Below are 27,102 nucleotides of genomic sequence, written 5' to 3' on the forward strand. Positions count from 1 at the left end.
TCGGTCACGACTGGACCTAATGGTCAGGGGCCCCCTTAGCTTTACCTCAGGTTAAGAACTTAATTCGTTCCGGAGGTCCGTTCTTAACCTGAAACTGTTCTTCACCTGAAGCACCACTTTAGCTAATGGGCCTCCCGCTGCTGCTGTGCCGCCTGAGGTACTATTTCTGGGTTAGCGGACTCTTTAACCTGAAGCGTCTGTAACCTGAAGCATCTGTAACCCGAGGTACCACTGTATACCGCCCTATACCCACAGGTCCCAGAGAAGTTTGCAATATGAAACCACAAAAAAAGAAATCACACAAGACACATAATAGCAGTGCTTTTTTCTGGGGGAATGCGGGGGTACGCATACCCCTAAACATGTTGTGAATCTAAGTTTGGCCTCATTGAGGGGCAGTATTTCAAAATGAGTAAGAAAATGAGAGTACCCCTAAACATTTTTTTTTAGGAAAAAAGCATAATACAAAATAAAAACAAGAACAACCCAGTAATCTCCCCAACACATTTTAAAAGGGCACACACTAATGTACCCTGGGTTGCCAGGACACACACTCATTGGTTTTCCAGCAAGCGGAGATGTCAGCAGTGCTTTTTAAAAGGATGCTGTGTTGCCCTAGATGTATGCTAGCACTGGGAATGCATGTTTGCTGTCAAAGGTTAGCAGAGTCTGGCATCTTGATGAGGCCTGCAGACCAGCAGGTGACCCATCACTGACTGGAGCTTCCAAAAGGCTGCTGCGGTTGCCAGAATTGTGGAGTTGGAAGGGACTACGCGGGTCGTCTTGTTCCAACCCCTTGCAATGCAGGAATCTTTTGCCCAGCGTGGGGCTCAGACCCATAACCCTGAGATTAAGAGTTTCAGGCTCTTGTTGACTGAGTTGTGATCCTAAACTCTAGGCCCTCCTTCGCGATACTCTCCAGATTCCTGACAATGGACAGTACAGTGGTGCCTCGCAAGACGAAAATAATTCGTTCCGCGAGTTGCTTCGTCTTGCAATTTTTTCGTCTTGCGGAGCGCGGATTCCCCGGGTATTAACGGTTTTACGAAAAAGGAAGCAAACCTGCAAGACGTTTTCATCTTGCGAAGCAAGCCCATAGGGAAATTCGTCTTGCGAAGCACCTCGAAAAACGGAAAACCCTTTCGTCTAGCGAGTTTTTCGTCTTGCGAGGCATTCGTCTTGCGGGGCACCACTGTATGGCAGGCAAGGCAGGCTTCCACGGCCACTTCATCAGATCTTATCTATGCAGAGCACACCAGTTGAGGAGCAGCCCTGTATATATAATACATATGTGTTAGTATATGCAGATAGTGGGCAGTGTGTGGGGAGCACCTCGCACTTCCGTAAAGGTCTGGAGCTGGCCTTCCTGGAATATGAAATAACACATGATATTTATCATGACTGCACCTTTTCCCATTCTCTACTAATCATTTCCTTATTTGTTTTTGTGGGGCTCTTTGGGCGCAAAGGGGAAATGGGACTTTCTGAATAGGATGCAAAGCAAGGGTGGTTTGTTGGGGTTGGTAGACCCCACCTTTGCTATGAGTCCTGGAAGGTCTGCTCCCAATCTTGTAGGCCTTTTCCCACCTGGCCTGGGCAAGTGGGGCTCTGACTGACTCCAGCTACAAAAGCGGAGTGCTGAACAGGCTCATGGATTTGGGTCTTGTTTAAGGGTTTTTGTTGGGGTGGGTTGTTGATGGTTTTAATTTTTTTTTGTATCTTTATTTTGTATCTCATTATTTATGTGGGAATTGTTCAGTTTGATTGTGTGTGTTTTTGACGTCTTGTTTATTGTTTATGGCTACTTTTGTTATGCTTGTAGTGATGCAATTTTTTGTGTGGCGTGTAAGCTGCCTTGAGCATGGCTTTAATTTTGGAAAGGTGGCATGCAAATTGGATGACTGATTGATTGATAATCTCCATAGATATACAGTGAAGAGTGAAATGGTTCAGGGCTGGCATTTTCCAGATAAGTACTTCTTTGCTGAAACTGGCTAACTTGAAATACTCTCAGGCTTACGTCATGACTAGCTTAGGGTGAGGTTATACAGCTGCCATGGGCTGACCACTCTAGATTAGGCTGCTGATACATGGTGAGCCATTTTATGGTGAAGTGTTTTCCCCATGCAGATGATGATGTGAGCCTAACTTTATGACAGTTTGAGGTGACATGTGGAAAACTGCCTGATCGTTGTGGTGAGCCACTATAGGCACGCAGCTCACTGCATAGCACTTCTTGCACATGGTGTAATTTTTAAATGGGGCCTTTACACTGGCTATAATGCTAAACAGACAGAAGAGAAAGGGAACTGTTTTTTTTGTTTTTTTTTAATACAGAGCAATGATCTGTACTGAGGTTGAAGTATCCCTGTGACTAGTAACAATTACTTTAAATCCAGATCAAACAACAGATTTTAAGTGGAAGAGTCACAAGGCCTATTCTTGTACCATGAGAGCTGATGAGTTTGAGGCTTTTCAACTTTTTATTTAACCCATGTCTCTTTGCTGTGGGATCTTCAGATGGAGGACAGCATACAATTTAATAAATAATAATATAGGCAACTTCCTGTTTGCACAGGGATTGCGTATCCGGGTCATTTTGTCCCATTCTGCCCCTGTTGGGGGCCAAAAGTGGTGCATGTGTCGGCCATTGTGTGTCAGATGTGCGCAAAATGGTCACTGCCTGTAATAAACAATTGTTTTTCCAGTATCAGATGAATACAATATTATAGTGTGTCTATGACAAGTCAGAATACACAACTAGCTTAAGTCTGTTCTGTGTCAGTTTCACTGGCACTCACTTGTAGCTCCATTTTGTCCCTGTTCTTTGTGGACATAATGAAACAGCACATGAAAAATCTGTATGCAAAATGCACACAATTTAATGTATCCTTCCTGTGAAATACACATTTTTTAATGAATCCGATTGCATTCCAACCCTAAAAACACTTAACTATGCATGCCTTTTTAATGTGAAATAATATTTTTGTGCACACTTCCTTGGGTAGAAACGGCATCAGAAAAGAGCAGGATCCTGGCTCAAGCTGCCATTGCTAGTTTGCCATTGCTACACACTAGATTCACGGGATCTTGTTGCTAGGAGGGGTCCGCTGCCTTTCAACTGCAGTTCTGACATGCAGGACTCTCAGCAGGTGAATTTTCCTCTAGTAGAGATGGAGTCGAAGCAATGGAAACAGATTTGTGTCACTAGGGCTTGTACAAGAACAACTCTCCCATGGATTGTTTCCCTAGGATGATCAGCGTACCTATGACCTCTTGACGTAGTTGGGGAAAGTTGTAGAAAAGAGTGGGCAGCTTAACCGCCAGCAGGGGAATGTTTTGAGTGTTGTATAAGTGGCTGGGCCACGAATTTTCTCCATCTTGTCTTCTCTCATTGGCCTCATCAGAGTGAATTACGTCTGACTGCTTGGTAGTTAATTGGAGCATCCTTCCCATTTCCTAAGCTGATAAGTCCCTCTCTGTCTGCCTTCATCAAGCTTCTTTGTTTGAGAACTTACTAAAGCTGCTGCAGAACAGAATAACCACTTTCCTATTTGCTGGACTAAATGAGGGCACTGTGGTCTCTTTAATAGCTGCATCTTTGTGCGCACAACATCCTCCAACGTCTTAGCCTTTTCCAGAAGATCTTCCAAATCCTCCTCCACTGTCGTCGTCTTCTTCTGCGGATTCTCTTAAAGCAAAACGGCCAGTTTAACAAACAGATGAAGTAAAGGAGCAGTCTGGTGTAACAGATATGCATGTAAACACATCCTTCCTTTCCTGCCTCTAAATGCTCATTTAATTATTAGGGCTTGAGCACTAGTAGAAGAACAAGAATTTTTAGAGGCTCTCATTCGAATAGCATTGATTATTTTTGGGGTGGGGAGATAGGTTTACTCGATGCAAAGAGAGAGACAATGTTGGGGAAGGAGGCTTGAGCTAGGTCTAGTGAGCTTCTGTGGACAAGTATCTAGTTCTCAGGACTTGGAGCCTCCTTTAGGTGCAGAATGGCTCCAAAGCAATGGCCCCTGCAGTTGGCAGTCTGTAGGAAACCTCTGGATTGGCCAGGACTTTTCTAAATACAGGGGGCCTTTTGCCTGATCAGCCAATTGGTGTTTTTTTTTGGGGGGGGGCGGGGGCGGGTTTGATGGCATTCTAGGTTCAAGCGTCTCTCAGTCAAGCCCTGACTCTCTGACCTCAAGGATTCCACACTGCAAAGACCTCCAGCTACATACTCCTCAACTGTCCTGATTTGAGTGGGACCTCCCAGAATTACAGATGCCATCCTGGCTTCTGATTAGATCCTGGAATGTCCTGGTTTTTGGTCTTGTGCTGTCCCGCCAGACCAAAAGATGCTCGGTTTTTTTGTTCTTGCACAAATCGGCTAGCACCAGATCAAAAGATGCTTATTTTTTGGTCTTGCGCAATTGAGTGAATCAGCTGGTTGCCATGAGAGTGCGGGACAAAAAACCCCTGAGCGTCCCAATTTTGATCAGTGGGATGTTGGCAGTTATGCTGCTAATAGACTCAGCCAGCATTCGAAATTCGCCAGACACTAGGTGCATTTTGTGTCTGGCTGTTGTCCACTTATCACCAAGTGAAGATGCAGGGGCGGAGGAAGGGGGGTGCGGTGGGTGCGGTCCACCCCAGGTGTCACCACGGAGGGGGGTGACAAACTGCCAGGTGGCACTCACTGCGGGGTCTGCAGCGTGTCCGAGCCACACGTCTCTCCTGGGAGAGACGTGGTGGTTTGGGCGCACGCAGGCTCCACACTGCCCAAACTGTCTGCGTGCTGCCTCCTTCCCAGCTGTAGAATGGCTCCTATGGGCGGCTTGCCGCATCCCTGGGCACTCCACCCTGGGCGCCTGAGCGGCTTCCTCTGCCGCTGGGCACCAGGATGGCGCCTCCATCTGGAGGTACATGCCAGGGGATCTTTGGATCTTTACTGTTTTCACACACTAGCAACACATCCTGTTGAATTCTGTTATATTTTATCTGCACAATCGGAATGAATTTCAGGAACCAAAAAGTCGTATTGAAAAAATATGACTTTTGAGCTGCCTGGCCCCAAAATGGCACCTAGGCATTCTGTTTTGGCGACTGTAACCCTGGTTTAAGGAGCCATTTGTCGCTTAGCTTATATACCTGAGTTTCCAACACTGGCTTCAGCCCTACCCCTCACAGTTGGTGCTTTTGTGCCTTTCAGCGAGGTGTAGGAGTGTGATTTTCAGCCAGTGCAGCTTCTCATGGAGGGCTGAGAAGAGCTGCAACTGCAGAAATCCCCACTCCAGCACTGCTGTTAAAGGTAAAGGAGTTCACATTGGCAGGGTGTCAGCAGTCTCCCTGTGTTTGTAGCAACCTGGGGATTCCACACCTCCACCTGCTTCCTCCTGGTCCTGTGTGCTGCTCTTCAACAGTTTTCTTACCCATTTCCCAACAGTCATGTGGGTGTGCAAGTGGCAGAAGAGTGCAAATAGTTAAGAAAATGTGTAGAGCCTGCTGGATTAGTCTGGTCCAGCATCCTGTTCTCACAGTGGCCAACTAGATGCCCCAATGGGAAGAAGCCTATAAGCAGGACCAAAGCACAAGAGCTCTCGCTCCTCCTGTGGTTTCTAGCAACTGGTATTCAGAAGCATTACTGACTGTGGAGGCAGATCATAGACATGATGTAGCTATGGATAGCTTTATCCGCCATGAATTTGTCTTTATCTTCTTTAAAAACCAAATAGTTTGGTTCTGAGCCCAGCTTGGTTGCTACCAAATGGGACTATTTTTAGGCAAGTGGTGATGGAGAAAGCCAGGCAAAATGTGATACGAGGAGGAAGGGAATGATCGTCTGGAAGACCCAGGTACAAACATCAACAGGAAGGATTCTTCTCATTCTCACAAGATACACCTCTTGAAATTCCCTCCTTTGCAACTCTGAAAGCCTTGTGGTCCTTTGCACCTGGTCTCCTAAGCTTCATCTCCTCCCTCACACTTGGCTTATAGTGGCTGTCACTGAAAATGTTCTCTATTCTTTTGGGGTGGCTCAGACTGTCAAGCCTGTCATGATGAGGAATAAAAATGCACTTACTGAATGTAAATGTCTCTTGATTGACAGACCAGTATAAAACATACTAATAACAGTATGGCTGCCTGTATAATACAGTGGTACCTCAGGTTACATACGCTTCAGGTTACAGACTCCGCTAACCCAGAAATAGTGCTTCAGGTTAAGAACTTTGCTTCAGGATGAGAACAGAAATTGTGCTCTGGCGGAGCGGCAGCAGCAGGAGGCCCCATTAGCTAAAGTGGTGCTTCAGGTTAAGAGACAGTTTCAGGTTAAGTACGGACCTCCGGAACGAATTAAGTACTTAACCTGAGGTACCACTGTATGCGGGTTTTGAGTTGAAGCTACGCTGTTTGACGATATGCAGACTCTGTTTGTGCCACGTGACCCTGGATTTTAATATAGATCAATTTCACACACATCCCTGTTCCTGTGTTAACATCACACGTCAAGGTTGGAAGGTCACTCTTCCAAATGGAAAACAGTTTGTTCTACCCCCCCCCCCATTAAACACCCCTAAAACCGTGGTAGTACATTCACAAAACAAAGATTATAAGAGGAAGCTAAATTAATTTGAGCTGCCCTTGTATTCCGTGTTTTTTATTACATTGAATGTGTTCTAGCTGCTTTGTAATTAAAGTCTGTGCGAATGTTTCTTGAAGCAATGTCTAGTTGTAAGCACTTGGGGGAAGCACTCAAAAGAGAATTGGAGAATTTCATTCCTTGATTGAGGGAATTCACGAGAACGAAAAGGGGGAAAAATTGGCCTGTGCAGTTCTTGAATCGAGTTCCATCCCACAACATTAATGATTGGGGTTCTGAGCTTCAGCGGCTGATTATAAACTGCACCTGGCTTAAGAATTTATTGTTATTGTCTGCCTGCTATTAGTTTCCAGTTGCCTCTTGGCTTTTAAGGTGCTATGGAAAGGACAATTGAGTCCTGGCACAATTACAAAGCAGCTGTTAGCTGCACGTTAGCATTTTCCCCAAGCTAGTTAAGAAAAAATTGGATCACTGTGCAACAATGGGGTTGATACCTGTTAGCTTTTGCAAAGGGAAAGAACTTGCTAAAAGTTATCTGATGCTTGCCATGTCCTGTTCTAGAGTTGTTACAATTCTTAACCCTGCAAGTTGTTGGATCAGTGGTAACTCTCCTGGTGAACAGGTGGTGTAGCATAACCACTGCAAACTGGGAAGCCCTTTGAATTTTGCCCATGCTATGAACTCAGAGCAGGACGCGGGTGGTGCTGTGGGTTAAACCACAGAGCCTAGGGCTTGCTGATCAGAAGGTCGGTGGTTCGAATCCCTGCGACACGTTAAAGTGCAAGTAGATAAATACCGTATTTTTCGCTCTATAACATGCACCCGACCATAACACGCACATAGTTTTTAGAGGAAGAAAACAAGAAAAAAAAATATTCTAAACGAAACAGTGGATGTATGATTTTTGTGGTTCATTCTGTGGCCACAGACATGTGATCTGATGGTGAGTTTGGGGTAGCCCAATGCAAAAATCCTGAAGATCCATGTGGATCCATGCTTTGTAACCACTTTTTTGCACCACTGCGGCCCCAGGCAACAGTCGGTGCGTGATTTTTTGGGTGCAAGCTGTAGCCATGGACGTGCTATGATCTGATGGTGAATCTGGGGTGACCCAGTGCAAAAATCCTGAGGATCCATGTGGATCCGTGCTTTGTAACCACGTTTTAAGTAGGGAGGGAAGGAAAATCACTCAAGGGACAAGGAACACGCGTGGGGTGGGTGGAGAAGGATGCTGTTAATAATGCAGAAGAGGGGTATAAGAGGAGAAGCAAGTAGGCTCTGCTTCTCTCCCTCCCTGAAAAACTTTGCTGCTATTTAGCCAGCTGAGTGGGGAGGAGAGAGGGACAGAGAGCCTGCTTGCTTTAAAGGAGCCAACCGGACAGGAGACGCTTACACTTGTGTAAGCGGCTCCTCTCCTCTCCCGCTTTGCTCCTTTAAAGCAAGCAGGCTCTCTGTCCCTCTCTCCTCCCCACTCAGCGGCTCTTTTCCCGCTTTGCTGTTTCAAAGCGAGCCATGGAGGAGGGAAGGAAGGGGAACCATGGATCCTCTGCTCACTACTGCAGCAGATCCCCCCGCCATCCGTAGGCATTCGCTCCATAACACGCACAGACATTTCCCCTTACTTTCTAGGAGGAAAAAAGTGAGTGTTATGGTGCAAAAAATACGGTAGGTACCGCTCTGGCGGGAAGGTAAATGGCGTTTCCGTGCGCTGCTCTGGTTCGCCAGAAGCGGCCACATGACCCGGAAGCTGTCTGCGGACAAATGCCGGCTCCCTCGGCCAATAAAGCGAGATGAGCGCCGCAACCCCGAGTCGTCCGTGACTGGACCTAATGGTCAGGGGTCCCTTTACCTTTATGAACTCAGAAGGTGGCCCAAAGGCAAGTCAGTCAGTTTAGTCTCTCTCTGTTCCGCCATCTGCATGTTGAGGGATGTTAATCCTAATTTGCATTACAGGGTTGTTTGCAAGGTTGGCAGCTAGATAATGCCTGCAGAACACTTGAAAGCTCTCTACAAGTGTTTGTTTCTTAAATTAAAATAAAAGATAAACTGTTTAGAAAGGCGAATAATTTACTTATTCACTAAACATTCCAAGCACAGTGTACAATGAGAAAATGCTTATCAGTTATTGTTACTGACACACCCAGAGTTATCTATATACTGTAGTCAGCCTGCAACCTTTCATTCAGTTTAGTTGCAAGAACCCATTTTTGTTGTTGTTGTTGTTGTTGTTTGGGGCATCCTTCTGTCTTGAGAGACAATAGTAGAGTGGATCTTTGGGGGTAAAATCAAACCGTTGGAGAGTTACATTATCTGCTGTGGTTGTAGAGACAGATACAGGAGAGACATGCTTCATTGCAGGTGGGGCAGGTGAAGGGGCCTAGTTTTGCTACTACAGGTTCAACATGGTGTTTCTTCTCTTTGCTCTTCCCAGTGGTCATTCCTCCTCTAGTCACTGCTGTGGATACACTACATGACTGTCGTTCTCCAAGAGTTTCCCAGGGATTTAAGGGGCCATGGTAGGGTTGCAGCCTTTATACTGGCATAGTACAGTGGTACCTCGGGTTACATACGCTTCAGGTTACATACGCTTCAGGTTACAGACTCCGCTAACCCAGAAATATTACCTCGGGTTAAGAACTTTGCTTCAGGATGAGAACAGAAATTGTGCAGCAGCGGTGCAGCGGCAGCAGGAGGCCCCATTAGCTAAAGTGTTGCTTCAGGTTAAGAACAGTTTCAGGTTAAGAACGGACCTCCAGAACGAATTAAGTTCTTAACCCAAGGTATCACTGTAGTTTTTATTCAGGCAAAGTATTACTTTCCTGTAGTTCTAATTATTTTTTACTTGCCTTTAGTACGGGAGCAGCTTCACATAAATTTTAGCGCTCTTCCTTACAACAACTGATAAGGAAGAATATTGTCCTTATATTGCAGAAAGAGGACCGGTGGTGACAGGCGGTGTGGTTTGCCTAAGGCTGCTTCGTGAGTTCCTGTCAGCGGGAACTTCCTGATTCACAGCTCAGTGTCTGAGCCATACTTCCTGGTGCTGGGATCTTCCTAGGTTATCTTAAAGAATAATTCCTACTGTCTCTTAATTTTTAAGAGGTTAAGTTTAACATTTCACCTGTGTGTGTTGTACCTGGTTCAGAAAGAGCCTTCAGGGGCCAGAGAGAGCTACTTTTGTGGGAGGCTGATCCCAGTTCCAGGATTAATCCTGTCATCTCCAGGAATAAAAGGATCAGGTAGCGAAATTTCTGCCTGAGACCTTGGAAGAGGTATTGCCACACAGAGAGCTGCTAGATGGACCAAAGGTCTTGCTTGGGTATTGGGCAGTATTGTGGGATTGCCGATTAACACGCTTCATCAAGGGACACACACACACAGCCTCTGTGAGACAGGGAAGTTTTAACCTTGCTTGGTAATCAGCCGAAGCAAGGAGTGGCTGTGCTTTTTGGAGAGAACAGGGTGGGGTGTGAGGTGGGAAGAACAACTTTTAAAGCACTGCGTTTCCCCTTTGGAAACGCTTTAGAAGGAAATGGAAGCAGTGTGCTGCTGTGGTGGTGACAAACACACAAGTTGCACGTAGCATGCTGCCTCTGAGCTTCAATTGAGAATCTCTGACGGCGCTGTCTAAAAAAGACTAGCTAAATGTGAACCTGTCATTTTGGCTGGAAGAGGAGGAGAACGGCTTTTGCTGGGAATGCTGCTACAGAAATGGATGGGAGACTATCCTGCCCCTCCCCACAGCTGTTTTTTTTTTGGGGGGGGGAATGTTTCTCTGGACTTTGCAAAGAGGAGAGTGTCCGAATGCGACTGCTCTGTGTTCCCTTGTGCCTTTCAAATCCTGCTCCGACCTAAGGGTTTACACTCAAGATCACTTTACATGGATTAGTTTGTCCCTTTAAAAGCACAGTGGTACCTCGAGTTAAGTACTTAATTCGTTCTGGAGGTCCGTTCTTAACCTGAAACTGTTCTTAACCTGAAGCACCACTTTAGCTAATGGGGCCTCCTGCTGCCTCCGTGCAGCCGGAGCCCGATTTCTGTTCTTATCCTGAAGCAAAGTTCTTAACCTGAAGCACTATTTCTGGGTTAGCGGAGTCCGTAACCTGAAGCGTATGTAACCTGAAGCGTATGTAACCCGAGGTACCACTGTACTCTTTAGCTGCACTGATTAAAAGTATATTAAGGATGCACATTTTTTGCAAACCTTTCCCCCTCCGCCCACTACTCCATCATTTTATGATTATATGTCAGCTTTGTAAATAAGCGAGAAGTTACTAGCCTGTAATTTTTTAAAATTATTTTTTACTACCCTTATAAGAAGCTGCATTTCCATGCTAGCCATTGAAGGAGGCCACTTGCTTTCATGGAGTTCCATATCTCTGTTGACCCAGGTGAGTTGTTTACCACAAGGCTCTTTCAAATTTGTAGGGTAGCAATTTTGATCTGTAGCGGTGGCTGAACAATATTACAGAAATTATAGCTATTATAGAAATAAAACAAACTTTCTCCCCTCTTTAGTAAGTGCCTTAACAGAACTTAAGAACAGTATCAGAGAGACTCATGTGATGGACTTAATGTCAGCTTTGGTGTAGACAACAGGCAGGCAGGCCACAGATCAAATGTGGCCTCGAAAGCTACTTACATTTCTGCCTCCTCCTGAACTTTCTCTCCTGGTACATATTTTCCTAAGGATGTCATCACATTGCAGTTTGCTTGGCTGCCAACAGGTGGCGCTGTGAATTGCAGTGTGACAGCAAGCCGGGCTCTCAGAGGCAACTTTGGAGGACAAGGTGGAGGGAACCACAGATGGTGTGAACTATGTGTACAGCATACTGCCTTGGCTTCCATGACAGAAGGTGGGATATAAATGTATTTATGAATGAATGGATAAACATTGTGCTCCATACTTACAAAGCCCATGCTGCCAGGTGAAGCTAACTTTGTAGAATCTGATCATCCATGGGGATAGGTGTTTCAGGAGCTTACTTTGGGAGTCAAAACAGTGTCCTTGAGAGTGTATTTCTGAAAACAAGAAAGGAAGAGTGTCTTTAATCGCTGTGCAGCTGGAGATGCAATAGGCAAAGGAGCTGTATCCTTCACATCAATTTAAGCACGGGAGTCTCCCCCCCCCCACGCCCAGCTGGGACTTGGCAACCAGTAGCTTAACATGCTATTTAATGGGTTATATAATCGAGCAATCAGACGTGTTTCAAACTGCCTCTTTTGGCTATGGGCCTGTTTCTATTCACTTTTGAAGGTAAAGTGGGTTTCCCCACGTTTGCCCAGAAAATGTGCATCTTTTGATGCTCTCTACACCCCTTAAGTAAAACGTGGGCATGCCTTGGAGAGTTTGTGTGTGCCTTTTTTTTTTTTTTTTTTTTGCTTTAAATATCAAACTTCAAAGATCTCCATCTGCTTCAGGTTTTAATAAAAATGTTCAGAGAGCCAGGGTGGTGTAGTGGTTAAGAGCGGTAGACTCGTAATCTGGGGAACCGGGTTCGATTCCCCGCTCCTCTACATGCAGCTGCTGGGTGACCTTGGGCCAGTCACACTTCTCTGAAGTCTCTCAGCCCCACTCACCTCACAGAGTGTTTGTTGTGGGGGAGGAAGGGAAAGGAGAATGTGAGCCGCTTTGAGACTCCTGAAGGGGAGTGAAAGGCGGGATATCAAATCCAAACTCTTCTTCAGAGGGAGAACACAAGTAAGAAGTAAAGTTTTCCCACATTCTGCACTTGCTGAACAGGATATAAGAATTGTGCAGCAGGTGTCTTTTCATTCTCTGCTCCCGTGAGTGAATTTCTGCTTCATCTGAGCTTTTTTCGTGCATAGACATTTGGATACAGGGCAGCTCCATCCTCAATTATAGTAATAATTGAGATCTATGTATGTATGTGTTTGTCCGTCTTAGCTATCTATGTAAAATCGGTTCTAATGCTTATTCCTGCTGGGAATGAACCATTCTCAAGGGTTTACATGACTAACCATTAAGGCAGTGCCATGCTGACTATGAGTGATGCTCATGGCACTGTCCAGGAATCTGCTAGATTCCAACTCCCATCAGTCCTAGCCATCAGTCTGCCATGCTCAGGAATTCTGGGAGTGGTAGTCTAAGAACATGCTGGTCACTACTGGGCTTATATAAGCTTAGGAAGGGGTGATTGAGAGAGCAGAGAAGTCTATGATTCAGAGCAGGTTTACTCTGAAGCAAGTCTTGCTCAGTTCAACAGTATTTGTTTCCTTGTAATTATGCTCCACATCGGAGCACTGGTGTGCTTTTGAATACGGCCCAAAATGTGGTCTTCTGTGTGACCCAACAACAACCTCAGTGATGCGTTTCTGCCATATCTGCTTGCCTCTTCCATCGCACTATGAGGCTCAGTTCTGTATTATGTATGCCATTGAAAGTGTTTGAAAGCGGCTTTAAAGGCCCAGCAGGCTTGGGACAAGAGAAGATTTTACAGCATTGTAAAATGTGGTAGGGCTTCCTTCCCTTCCTGACATTTACCTTCATGGTATGGGAGCTGCAGTATGTTTCCTTCCTATGCTGTTCTAGCCAGAGAAGCCCTGGGCCATTTGGAGGCCCTACAGCTTGTTCCTGTGCCAACATCTGCCCATTTCTACTGTGGAGAAGGGTCACAGCTCCTTTTGTGTGGCCCAGGGCTTCTGACTTTCCTGAGCGTTATGAGCAAGTTAAAACGTAGGGGGATCCTAAGGTTTAAATCTGCCTGTGCACCAAAATGAGTTCCTTGCACCACTTCAGGTGAGAAGACTCCACATTTTTAATGCTGCCCTCCACAAAGCATTTCCTGCCATGCCAGTTTTCTGACTTGTACACAGAAGGTTGAGCTAGAACAGGCTTCCTCAAGCTCAGCCCTCCAGATGTTTTTGGCCTACAACTCCCATGGTCCCTAGCTAGCAGGACCAGTGGTCAGGGATGATGGGAATTGTAGTCTCAAAACATCTGGAGGGCCAAGTTTGAGGAAGCCTGAGCTAGAACTTTAATATTCTGTTTGCATATACAGTGGTACCTCACGTTACATACACTTCAGGTTACATACACTTCAGGTTACAAACTCCGCTAACCCAGAAATAGTACCTTGGGTTAAGAACTTTGCTTCAGGATGAGAACAGAAATCATGCAGCAGCAGAAGGCCCCATTAGCTAAAGTGGTGCTTCAGGTGAAGAACAGTTTCAGGTTAAGAACGGACCTCCAGAACGAATTAAGTTCTTAACCTGAGGTACCACTGTAGTTTTTGATGTAGGGCAATGCTCAAAAGCTGTAATTCTCTCCCCACCCCCAAACGGGAGTCTTAAAATGATCCATCTCAGTGATCCCCTCACCTCAGTGAGTTGACTTTGCCACCTCATGTGGGGATTATCTGGTCCAAGCGAGAAGAGATCTTTGCATCAGTCAGTACTCAGGACTGCCCTTGTTGAAATCCGGTTTTCGGGATGTGTTTCTTGGATTGCATCTGCAGTCTGTTTTGCTTGACTGTCAGTATCTTTATTGAGCTGCCATCTCTACGCGCCACACCAATATTTACCTTCCCCTTCTACACAGCGGGAATGCTCAGAAAAAGGAATGTGACACACCTACAAGCTTTGAGAGAGATTTCTCGAGGAAAGCTTGCATGGCCATCGGATCTTCTCAGACAACCGGCCCTGTTCTGCCCCTCCCACTGACCCCCTGGATTCCCCCCTCCCACTGTTGAGTGAGGAATATAATAGTGGTTGTTGATATTGTAGGAAGTGCCAGGAATGGAAATGGAGCTGGGAAGGCCTGGTGATGCTAAAATTACAGGTAACCCGTGAAAAAAACTGGCTGGTTTTGAGTGTCTCTAAACAAAGATTAAGATTTAGTAGACTTCAAGCTACACTCATGATGATTGGCTTGTTTGTCAGGACTTGGCAAGTGTCGTCCTGTAGAGATCAAGTTTGTTTTCTGCAAAGAGCCCTTAATTCATCTTGGGAGACTGGAGCTGCGGAGCTGCTGTTCTCTCTTAACTCGCTAATTGACTGTGCTCATTGTAAGGCTGAAGTAATGGGGGAAAGTCCTTTTGGCACCACAATGCCTTGGGCCAGGTGTCCTTACACAGTCGGCACATCACATTTTATCGCACCGTATGGTTTTTGTGCATGCCTCGAAAGATGCAGCACGCAGGCCGACAACACTGCCGTCCCACAACATCCCACCGTTCCAAGTTATGCAGCTGGAATACTTTCTGCAAACAGAGGGGATTCCATGCATTGTTAATTGCTTCTCGCCAATACAGAGGTGCAGCTTTTCGGAATCTGTAACTTGGCTTGCTTGTATTATGTAGAGTTCCTGGAAAAGGGGAGGGTAGAAATTTCTAAAAAGGTAGAAGTTGTTGAATTAAATTGTTCAGCAAAGCTTCCCACAATTGCTGCCCTGGGGCCCTTGGCTTTATTGCATATAGCTCCTACCACATTGGCCCAGGCTGCTAAATTTCTGGATATTGTGCATAGATGCTCACCAGCTTTGTGAATCAGCTTGCAGAAGTCAGTAGCTTGCAACAGTCCCCCCCCCCCTTTTAAACTGGCCTGCTGCAGGACTGATAGAAGAGCAACACAAACTTCATTTCTGTGGTGGGTGTGGACGAGGGACAGAGTTCTCCGTTCCCCTGCTGCCAGCTCACTCATTCGACCTCATGGGAGTCCAGGGACTTTCCTGTAAAAAGCTCCTGATAGCTTTGGCTATTGTGTTAGTTCTTACAGTACAAGTCTGGTGTGCATATTTATGCAGTGTGTCTAATAGGGCAATATATAGGGGAATACAGGAGTCCTGACATCCACCAGAGTCAGGGGAGAGAGACAAAAGGACAGCATCTCAGGAGGCCCAATGAGGAGAATAAAGAAATTTATTGTGCTTCCTTTTTTGCCCATCATTAGCAAAATCCTAATGCACTGCTCCCTTCTTTTTTAAAAAATCTGGTTCAGCTTTATCATCGAATCATTGGAAGGGGCGGTGGGTGTCATCTGGTCCAACCCCCTGCAATGCAGGAATTGAGTGCCTTGGCAGCATGAGGGCTAGAAACATGCATTTTGTTTAAGAAGAGATTGTCGGGATTCTCTTTCAAGCCATTGTACACAATTAACATGGAGCCTGTGTAAGTGCGGGTGCCAACTTGGGCATGTTGGCTTTTTGTGGGAAGGGTTTCCAGAGCATGTCCACACAGCAAAAAAGCCCACTTGTACTATATTGTTCTGTACAGCAGCACGGCAATGGGTTCAATATGATCTCTTACCAAAGAAGGTGTGTTTTTTTATAAGGTGTGAAAAGGTCCTTGGTATTCAGGGAGATTGCCATAAATTCTGAGTGTGGTAATTTTTGTTTTTCATATGAAATCAAAATGGCTTCTATAGTTGGGATTTATTAGGTAAAGGTAAAGGGACCCCTGACCATTAGGTCCAGTCGTGACCGACTCTGGGGTTGCGGCGCTCATCTCGTTCTATGGGCCGAGGGAGCCGGCGTTTGTCCGCAGACAGCTTCCGGGTCATGTGGCCAGCATGACCAAGCCGCTTCTGGCAAACCAGAGCAGCGCATGGAAACGCCGTTTACCTTCCCGCCAGAGCGGTTCCTATTTATCTACCTGCACTTTGGGGCGTGCTTTCGAACTGCTATGTTGGCAGGAGCTGGGACTGAGCAACGGGAGCTCACCCCGTCACAGGGATTTGAACCACCGACCTTCTGATCGGCAAGTCCTAGGCTCTGTAGTTTACCCCACAGCGCCACCTGTGCAAAAGGTGTTTCACAGTTAGGTCTGCCCAGTGCTATTTTTCCAGAAAAAGAGGTGCTGAAACTCACTGTGAATACCCCCCCCTCTCTTATAACGGCAATGGTTCACACCTGAGAGGTGCCAGAACTGAGTTCCAGCTGGAGGGAAAAACTCTGGGTCTTCCCCACTGTTTTCCTGATAAGATTGTAGTTAGGCTGATTTTTAAGGGTAGTTGCGCATATGTACATAGCTCAGAATGGGAATAATCATTAAAAAATTCAGCCACGTGGAAGTTACAGTCCTGTAGTTGGTTTTGTTTGTTGGTAGGCACATGTCTGGTTGGTGTCATTGTGTTAACATTGCGCAGATCCGCACTATACATTTAACACACATCTGATGCACATTTAAAGCATATAAATTTCCCCAAATTTTACTGTCCCCCTCACATCCTGAAAAAACTACAGTTCCCAGGATTGTGGAGGAAGTCGTGTGCTCTTAATGTATGGCATGGATTTACCCAATCTTTTCTTTTTTTGATCTGTGACGGGTGGGGAGACAATGTAACAATCCTTATTGAGAAAGTGGTGAGCTAAGATGGGAGTTGCGAATTAATTTCACTCTTGTTAGCCACAAGGGAATCCAGAACTGGCGCTGTAGCTTTTCCTCGAAAGTTTTCAGAGAAACTAGAATGATTTACTTTCAGGAGCCCAATAAATAATAAGGAATACTGGGACCTAAGTAGACTGCGCAGCCTAGGACAGTAATTGTTAAGAAAAGAAGAATGAATGAATTTTGAAGTGCAGGATCTCACATTCTGCACCAAGTAGAAGAATACATAGTCATTTTCCGTAATTTTCCATAGCCTGGCATTCATTGTTTACTCATTTCTAGTACCCAAGCTCTTTAAATTCTGTTTTCACTATAAAATTCTGCAATTGAGAGCTTCAGTGGCAGAAACTTAGAAGATGCTCTTAGTTTACCTATACAGTGGTACCTCGCAAGACGAATGCCTCGTAAGACGAAAAACTCGCAAGACGAAAGAGTTTTTCATTTTTTGAGTTGCTTTGCAAGACAAATTTCCCTATGGGCTTGCTTCGCAAGACAAAAACGTCTTGCAAGTTTGTTTCCTTTGTCTTGCAAGTTTGTTTCCTTTTTCTTAAAACCGTGCATTCAGGGGGTGCAGTTGCGACTTGACTTTGAGGAGCAACTCATAGCATGCCTTTTTTGAGGTTTTGAAGACTTTGGTGATTTTTGAAGCTTTTCCAAAGTCCGGGCTTCGCAAGACGAAAAAATCGCAAGACGAAAAAACTCGCAAGACGAAAAAACTCGCAGAACGAATTACTTTCGTCTTGCGAGGTACCACTGTAGTTGGCTGATGCTGATTTCATATATTTTTCTCTTGCAAGGGATAATTTCTTCCATCGTGGTTCTGAATGGCATTTGGGTGAAGCTTTCTGAATAGGTCTCTGTGCAGAAATTTAACGGTGTGGGTTGCAGAAAATGAACCTTGGTCCCTACATGGCTTGGTGAGGCTTCTTAGGATGCTGAATGGCTCCTTCTGCTTCGTGTGGGCTGAAGTTTTCAAGCCCCCCCACGTCTGCACTGACCTTGGTCCTCTGTTTCTGTTCCAGGCAAGTGGTGCGAGAGTAGCTAGCGAAATGCAGTGTTTCAAAAGGAATGGCAAAGCACAGCTTTTCCTTTGGTCTTGGGCTGGGGGGTGGGTGGGTGGGAGAGATTACATTTAGAAAGAAACAAAGCAAACTTTAGGACAGGAGGATGGAAGGAAGCAGTTTGCAAAATTCACGAGAGATGAACTTATCTGTTCTGATACACACATCTTTCTTTCTTTTTATTAGCATCAGTTGAAGCCTGTTAAAAGGGCTGCAATTTCTTCTTCCCCCTTTTCTCTCAAGGGCAAAGCTTTTGAAAAAGACTCCCTATCAGTACTGAGAAGGATGATTCACGGAATTTGCAGAACATGAGCTTTCTTCTGATGCAGGAGCTGGCTTGCAACACATTTCCTTTAAGGGAGCCCAGTAGGCAGGTTGGTGTCAGTTTGCATAGAGAGCTAGATGCACGTTTCCCTGATGATAAACTGAGCCTGTGATTATCCTGGTCCTTAGCAGGCAGTGCTGCTAAGTGCTGAGTAGCTGACTTGCCTTGGAACAAATTCTGTTTATGGAAGAACTATGACTGTGTGGATGTATAGCTTTTGGAAGGAACCATTTAGCGATCAGACTTGACCACTAGCTTCCCAAGGCTCCCGTCTGTATTTCTGGGTTCTTAACTATTAAATAAAAACACATCTTTTTCCTTATAGCTGCAGAGATGAAACTGAACCAGTGTTTACATATTTCCCCCCATGTTTTGGCATTTTAGGGCCACAGGTTATCCAAACATCCTATTAGGAATAAAAGACTTAGCCAGATAATTTGGCAGAGAGGTTTGCCTATTGTAAAGACATGCTTTTTCTTCTATAAATATAATTTTAAAACAACAACACCCCTTCAAAATCCATCCAGCCTGCACATTGCTAATAAGCAACTATCACCTTTGCTGCTGTGTAATATTGTTACACTCTAGGTCACTGTTTTACAAACAACCAGTTGTAGCTGAGATGAGTATGATTTGCCTAAGTGTTTCATAGCTAAGTAGGATTTGAACCCCAGTCCCAAGGCTATTTCTGGGGAGTTGCTGGTTTCTCATATTTTGTGACCTGGCTGAGAGATCTGCCTGAAATTCTTTCAGCATTTTCGTTGTCTTGGAAGAATTACAAACGCGGGGAGCTTGAATTAACTTGCAAGACTTGAATTCTGCAACCATTCTGACTGTGCTTGTGATCTAAAGTAATGAACTAATGCTAACTATACACATCTGTTTAGCAACAATATGCCTGTTTTCTTCTTGGCAGTAGCTCAACCTGCTAATTCGAATGTGCTGATTTTGAGAATTAAAGTCAGTGCAGATTCAGGAGTCAGAAGCCCTCCCAGCTTTGCAATAAACTGTGGTGTGTGGAAAGAGGCTAGGTCTTCCAAAAAGAGAAAATAAATGGAAGACTGTCCAATATCTAACCGCATCAGGCCCTTCTCAGTGAGGCAGAACATAATATGTTGCGGAACGTAAGAGACCTGTGCAGTAACATTGCTTGGGCAAGGCTCCAAAGGTCTCAATGCAAGCAGTATTTACTTAAGTTGAACCAACCCCTTTTAGGAAGGCAGCAGGAAATCCAGCTGCCGTTGCGTGGTCAGCAAAAGATTAAAAAACACACAGACATTTGCAGCTGTGTGTAGGGGGGCGGACTCGCTTGTGCTGTAGGATGGCAAGATGAACCAAAAGTACAGAACAGGGGCTGCCCTGTTGTGGGTACTTCTTATGAATTCAGGACAGAAGAAGCGAGGCATAAGCCAGACGGATGCTTGACTTGTTAAGTGTTCTGGTGCCTGGAATAGCAGGATTCTGTTTTGCTGCCCCCTTTTTAATGTGGCAGAATAGGCTGCTTTGCATAGAAATCACATACACAGCAATGTTCCCCCCCCCTTTCCTAGCTTATTGATAGAATCTCTTTCTTCGAATGGCACCAATAGCGCTAGGTTTTAGCCCCACCACCACCCGCAACTGAATCCAGACAACACCCTCTCCTTTAAACGTTCTGCCTTAAAGCTCCCAGTTGATTATAGGCTGTGTAATAATTACAGCAGTTTGCAATAACTGAATGGAGCTACTATTTGAAAGTCATCTGATCTATATTTATTGCATCCTCTCTCTTCCCCCCTTTACCGTGCCCCCCCCCAGTTTTTCTCTTTGCATCCATAGTTGCTGATGCTTCACCCAAAGGGAAGGGGCGAGAAACTCCAGAGCATTTGTTACCAATTAAGCAGCAAGTACATTCTCAAAAACCCGTAGGTCTCCCGAGTGCTGTGTGTGTGTTTTTAGTCAATGGGTGAGATTGTAAAGGAAGAAAAGGGAAGAGGCGTCTCCCGTAATCTGGTGTGATTCAGACTGGCACAGCCGTTTTGTTTTGGTAAGCCAGTTAAGCAATTAGGCACTCCAGGGAATGGCCTTATCATGAACTAATCGCTCCCCCGGGTGCATAAGGGTATGAAATACAGCTAGGATGCACGTTCTTGACATCCTCCAAAACGCAATAATCCCCAGAATCGAGCCACGCTCCCTTGAGCCATCTTACTGCTATTTTAAAGCCCCTTTGTTACTTCGGAAAGGAAGATAACAAATAAGGGTTTGCCAGATCAAGATTTCTGAAAAGGAGGTGACACTGCAGATATTCTGCTTCTGAAATTAGGGGCATCATTAGGGGCATTCTGCTCAGGCAACTGCGTTAAAAGTCTGTTGAAATGAGATATTGAAAAACAAGCTTACTGCTCTTTATTTTGAGCCCATTTGGGATTTAGTATAGCTTGTAGAAGATGCTCTGCTGTTTAGATGCCTAAGAATTTGTAGAACGTCAAACTAGGACCCAGAACCATAGAATTGTGAAGTTGGAGGGCATCCCAAAGGTTCAAATCCTCACTCGGCCATGAAGCTCGCTGTGTTTTCTAGTTTGCTCACTTTCAGCTTAATCCACCTTTACAGGGTGGTTGTTGTGAGGATAAAATGAGAAGAACTATGCACACCTCCTTCAGCTCCATGGAGGAAAAGCGGGATATATAAAAAGAATAATGCTAAAAGACAGGAGCTTGAGAAATTTCTTCAGTCCTGCACAGACACTCCTCAGAAATAGTTTTTGGATAATCTGATGCTAGCTGCTGAGAATGCGAAAATACTGTGGTGCAATGAAGCCCCATTGAGTTTGCGTGTCTTCCCCTTCTTTCTTCTTGGGAAGGGCTGTAGTGGTGGAGCATATTATTTCGATGCAGAAGGTTCCCTGAGTAGGGTTGGGAATGTTCCCCACCTGAAACCCTGGAGAGCTGCTTCCAGTCAGTGTAGACTGTATTGAGTTAGATCCCTGGAGACTTGGGTCTCCAGCTGTTCTTGGACTACAACTCCCATCATCCCTCGCTAGCAAGACCAGTGGTCAGAGATGACTCAGTGTAAAGCAACTGCCTGTGTTATTCTCTTAACACATCAAATCACCTTGAGCAAGTAGTTCTTCCTCTGTCCCAGTTCCCAGCAGGCAAAACGGAAACTTGGAAATCCACACCAGATGTGATACCAGAACCTTTTTCTGCCTCTGCCATAGCTTGTTGACAGGGAGTGGGGCTCCCTCGCTGCTGCTCCCTGTTTCGCAATTTAGACATTGATCCCAGGAAGGGAGCCTGTGTCAGCTGTGGCTTAATTCTCGATAGGTGAGTTCTGCCATCTGGTTGCCATCATTAAGATTCATTTAACCACTTTCCCACATGTCGTACCGAGTCCCTTATTTGGGAGTGACTCCATCTCTCTCAGCCTCTTTGTTTTAGCACGTTGTTAAAGCCAGCCTGGCGAAGAAGTCAGCAAAAGTGACTGGCCCACAAACATTTTTACTAGCCAGTTCACTCTTGCAGACCTTTTGTCTTTAGCCATTGGTGACGTGAAAGGAAGGGGTGGGTGGGTGAGGAGACAACAAAACAATCATGACTTCTGGAACGTTCTTTTGTCTAGTCACCTGTGTTTTTGTGTTGTGTTAAGTGTGATGTTCGGATTTAATAAATAATAATAAGCCAGAGAATTGTCCCAGGTGAGTGGCTATTGAAAAGCCGTTCTGAAAAAAAAGATAAAATCCCTTGCATAAACAGGTGGGATGAGGTTCATTCCCTCCAGTTGCACTGAACTTCAGAGGGTGCAATGCAACTATAACAGGAAGGGAGCCTGACAGCAGCCACTCCCAATTCCAAGCTGTGGAATAAAACTGGACAATTTTGGAGGGTGTGTGTGAGGGGACCATGTAACTGGGAGACCCCCGCCAGCCCCTTGTGGAGGAGCAGCACAAGGTCTGGGATCAAGTAGCCCAATCCTGTTCATCTCTACTCAGAAATAAATCCTAATAAATTAATGAGGATGATGCCAGGTTAAGGGTGCACAAGGCTGCTGTTCTGAAAGTGAGCCCTTTTGAACAGAGGCAGGACTTTTCCTCATGAGTAGTATTCATTTCATTTTTATACCACCTTCATCTTACAAGGATCTCAATATGGCGCACGTGCCCCCCCCCATTTCATCCACACAACAACCTTGTGAGATAGGTTATGCCAAACATGGGTCTCCCACCTTTTTAAAACTACGATTCCCATCATCCTTGACCACTGTTCCTGCTAGCTAGGGATGATGGGAGTTGTAGTCCAAGAACAGCTAGATGGCCAAGTTTGGGAAATCATGGGTTAGGCCATAGCTGTCACCGTCCCCGTCCCCCCTTTTAAAGGGAGATTCCCTTATTCCGAATAGGATTCCTCGCAAGAAAAGGGAAAAGTTGACAGTTATGTGTTAGGCTGAGAGATGGTAACTGTCCCAAGGTCACCCAGTGAGCTTCATAGCTGAGTGGGGATTCGAACCCTGCTCTCTCAGGTCCTAGCCCAACATTAGTAATCATTACGCCACACTGACTCTCATGCACAAGCTTCAGGTGTGACAAACACAGGGCAATAGTGCCTTTTGCTTATTGAAATGGAAGGTGACTTGGCAAATATTTTTGAGCAGTCGAAAACAAGAAGAAAAAGCAAAAGTAGGGGAGAAAAGCACCCTGTACATGTTTCCGCTAGGATTAACTGTGTTTCAGGGGAGTTTCCTGAGACTCATGGCTGAAAAGATGGAGGCTTCTGTAATATAAAAATGGCAGCCCTGGGTCGTTGTGAACCTAGAAGGGAGAGTTCCTGTGTTTGACTGGAAGCATAGGACAAGAGGATGAGAAAGATAAGCGGTGGGGGGTGGGGTGGGGGTGGAGGAGACAGCCAAGGAGATATTTGTTCAGGAGAGGCCTAGTCGCTAAAACCCTCTGAGCAAAGAAACCCCTTCTGATAACACAGCTGAAAATAAGAGGGTCTGTTTCTCTCTCACTCCAGAGGAGTGGCACTCTGTAATAAATGACTATGTGGCAGCTGTCTCCCAGCTTCTTGAGTCTGCCTGGACTTAATCCTGTCAGCGGGGCCTGCATCCTGGGAAAGAGCAGCAGCCAGGACTGCAAACGCCGCTTTAAAACTAAATTCGTAGGGGCTGTATTACAATTGATCAAAATCCATGCTGTGGAATGTGATTTTTGATTTTTTTAAAAAATAGTTTCATCCTTCCTCAGTCTTGATCTTTTGTCAATTTTTTTGTTTCTTTGCTGGCTTTTATTTCGGAACCCCCCCCCCAAAACCCCCCCCACACACAACAAGAGGCACCAAGGATGCAGTAGACATAGCCACCATTAAGAAAGCTTCTATGTGCAGAGCAGAGTGTTGTTGGGTTTTGCATTGTATGAAACAAATATTAGTTGGGTTTTCAGATAGTATCAAATACAATGAGATTTTGAGCATCCTTTTTTCGAGATACAAGGCAGTGGTGCTCCTCCCCACTCACTAAATTACGACATGTGCTGTTGAGCCAAAAAAAGTTCAGGTGTAAAATGTATGATGGTCTGTCTTGGGAGGAGAATTTGTTCCTTGCATCCGATTCCCTAGTACCCTCTGAGCTATGACCCAACAGAGGAGGTGCGTATTATGGGATGCAGTTTCCAGGATGCACCCATGGGTTTCTTCCTCCGCCTCTTTTTCATTGCAGAGAGAGAGAGAAAAGCAGGGCGCACCAGAAGTAGATTAGAACTTTTCAAATGCAAAATAAGGTGCAAATTATATTGTAACCTCAAAATGAAATCACTAAAAACCAGTGCTTTTCAAAGGACGAGATCAGGTGCTCCCTGGAAATACCAGTAGCTGCTAGTTGGAACTGCGAACTTTTATTTCATGGCAGAACTTTGTGCCTCTTGGCTGCGGCAAAAAATTGGACCTCTGAGTTACCATTGTTGCACACAAGTAGCTGTGGGCTAGCCATGGGTCATTTGATTCCTGTTTCTGTTTGCAGCTGGGAGGCGGGAGAGGCGTTTTCCATGTTGCGCATGAACCTGAGAATGCCAAGATTTGGGAAAATTCTGCCGCTTGCTGATAGCTTCCAAGTGAGGTGTTGTTAGCAGCAGCAGTTTCTACTTAAAGTGCTATCACTGGAAGTGTTTCCAGTGGGAAAATGGTAGAAGGATTTGTTGCCGAAAGGATGGGGAAGTCTCTGAGATGGTTGAAGGTCATAACCAGGGCAGCCTGGTGGTGAGCATCTTCCCACTGCTTCCTGTGTATGAACTATGCTGATTAAATTCTCTTCTGTCCCCCATCTACCCCCCTTTCCACCTTGCTGACAGAACAAACAAACTGAACATGGGCAGCCAGTAAGAAAACACACATATTTATATACACACATCCCAGAGTTAAAAGAGAAACTGCTGCATAAATGTGCACTGACCAGATTAGCTTTCAACCGTTTCCTTTTCAAAGCGTGGAGGAAAGCACATGTGTTGCCGTGAAGATGAACAGAGTAAATGTATTGTTCCCAAAGTTTTCAAGAGTTGTGGCATGCTCTGGTTGCGCTTGCCAGGCCTGTAAGCCGGGGGCTGCGAGGGGAGATTCCCTGCCTCCCCTCCCAGCTATAACAGGTGCAGAGAGCAAATGCCCACAGAGAGTTCTGACATCATTGAATTGCAGCTTTTCCTTCGCCGCGGCATTACGGCTTCTCTGGTTTCCACCGTGCCTTAATAGGAACAGCCAGGCCTGATTGCTCCTGGCCTGTTCATCATGGCGTTGCATGCCTAGGCATCTGCATGACCAATTGATGGGGGGCAAACGTCTCCAGTGTGCAAACTGGTATCTGAAAACGGTAATTTGCAGCAAGCCTCTTAATTACGCTGCCTGCTGCAGTCCCAGATTGCCTGCCCACAGGTTTGGTTTGACTTAAAAAATAAATAAGGACCAGCTGTAGCAATGAGCGTTACGCTGCGATTTAGGTGGTTCTGCTTCCTACTGCTGCAGTATTTCCCTGTCATGTAGAGATAGCCCACTTTCCATCTGGGATGAATACGTTTTTAATTGACAGCTTAACTCTGCATTTTAAAGATGCATCATGGAGATGGAGGCCTTGTAGGGGAAGCTAAACCTCACTGCTGTTTCTTGCAGACATGAAAGAGATGGTAAAGAAAGAAAAGACCAAACTTTCTGCTGAAAGAATATGCCTAATCTGACCCAACAACACACACACACAAAAGCAAACCGCACTGCAACCAACTGAATGCAATAATAAAAATTAATAAATGTACAAATAAAGGACCTCCCCATGTGATGATGAAACAACATACCCTACACAAGCACTATGCAATAGAATTAATGAATGTTTCCCTGTGTCTCTTCCCTCTCTTTCATGATGATAGTGTCTCATACAGAACGTAAACAAGCTGTGAAAATGACTTTATGAATCAAAAATGGAGATGCTATATGTACTTGTTTGCAACACAAGAAAATATTTAGTAAAGACTAATTAAAGCGAGAGAGAGAAAGAAAGAAAAGAAAGGTTTTTCAGACTTGAAAGCTTGTGTTCCACATTTTAAATATAGAGTGGCCCTGTTAGCTGAATTGTTTCTTCTCTGTTATCTAACCAACATGTTGAAGTCCTCTCTGGTCCAGCTTCTTTGCAATACTTTAGTGGCCTTGAAAACTTTCCACTTCATTTTTTTAAAAAGCTAGATGCATTTTGCTTGTGTATTCTGAAAGCAAATTTCTTTCTGCAAACGTGCAAACCTCAAAGAGCACAGTGGCTACTATTTTTGTTCATCAAGGTTGGAATATTATGTCCTGGTTTTTAGACCTGGGATAAGTTCTAAATATAAGGAAGATTATTTTGGTGAAACACTCCTGAAAAATACTCTTTTTAAAAAAATATTGGTAAGGAGTTGGAGGTAAAAGGGGAAAGAAATTGTGTAGTGTCCATCTGATTAAACTTGCTCATCTCCATGGAAATCAGAAACCTGGTGTGTGTTTAAATTTGAGTGTCTTGAGTAACCATCTTTTGTGCAGCATACTTAATGCTTGTACAGACCCTAACATGCACAGCAGCTTGTCAGTTGTATGTCTGCGATGACTGCAGGATGGGAGATAATTTTATTAAGCGTGTTGGCCTTCTGTGGCCCAGTAAATCAGCTTTCATTCCTGGAACCTCTTGCATTGCATCTTTCCTTCCATTTTCCCGTCACCTTGCTTTTGGCTTTAGCTCCTGTCTCCTGCTGCCTTCACAGTTTAGTCTTTGGAGCTGAGTGGCTGAAACAGCTGCAGATCTCTCTTGGCTGTTTGGAGTTTTCTTGGCACCATTGATCCCAAGGAACTGTTGCAACCACAGAGGATGAGTTCAGATGGCCGGGAACTTGTAGTGCGAATGAGGAACTCTTGCAGTGGTCATGAGAACTGGAGATGCAGATTAATCATTCTGTCGTATCCGCAGTGTGAGATTAGGTCCCAAAACAAGGAACACTGTATTTTAATTTTTGCTTGTATGCCGCTCCATTAAAAAATAAATAAATACCAAAGTGGTGTCCAATATAAAATAATAAAATGCTGTAGGAGGCAAATACAGTCATACCTCCTGTTACGTTTGCTTCAGGCTGCACATTTTCAGGTTGTGTCCCGTGGCGACCCGGAAGTAATGGAATGGGTTACTTCCGGGTTTTGCTGCTCGCACATGCGCAGATGTGCAAAATGACGTCACGCGCATGTGCAGAAGTGGCGAAGTGCGACCCGCTTGTGCGCAGATGCGCAGACATGGGTTGTGTTC

At 45.1% G+C, this 27,102-nt stretch overlaps 1 protein-coding gene and 1 long non-coding RNA gene across 13 annotated transcripts in view; one reads left to right on the forward strand and one right to left on the reverse strand.

Moving 5' to 3' along the window:
• Positions 1–27,102, reverse strand: part of LOC309348104 — a 436,068-nt gene that overhangs the window by 72,760 nt on the left and 336,206 nt on the right. The window lies entirely within an intron of this gene.
• RREB1 (ras responsive element binding protein 1) overlaps positions 1–27,102 on the forward strand; it is a 126,760-nt gene that overhangs the window by 38,675 nt on the left and 60,983 nt on the right. The window lies entirely within an intron of this gene.

Source organism: Podarcis erhardii (assembly GCF_964252035.2).
Source record: "Podarcis erhardii genome assembly, chromosome: 8".
Lineage (NCBI taxonomy): Eukaryota > Metazoa > Chordata > Lepidosauria > Squamata > Lacertidae > Podarcis > Podarcis erhardii.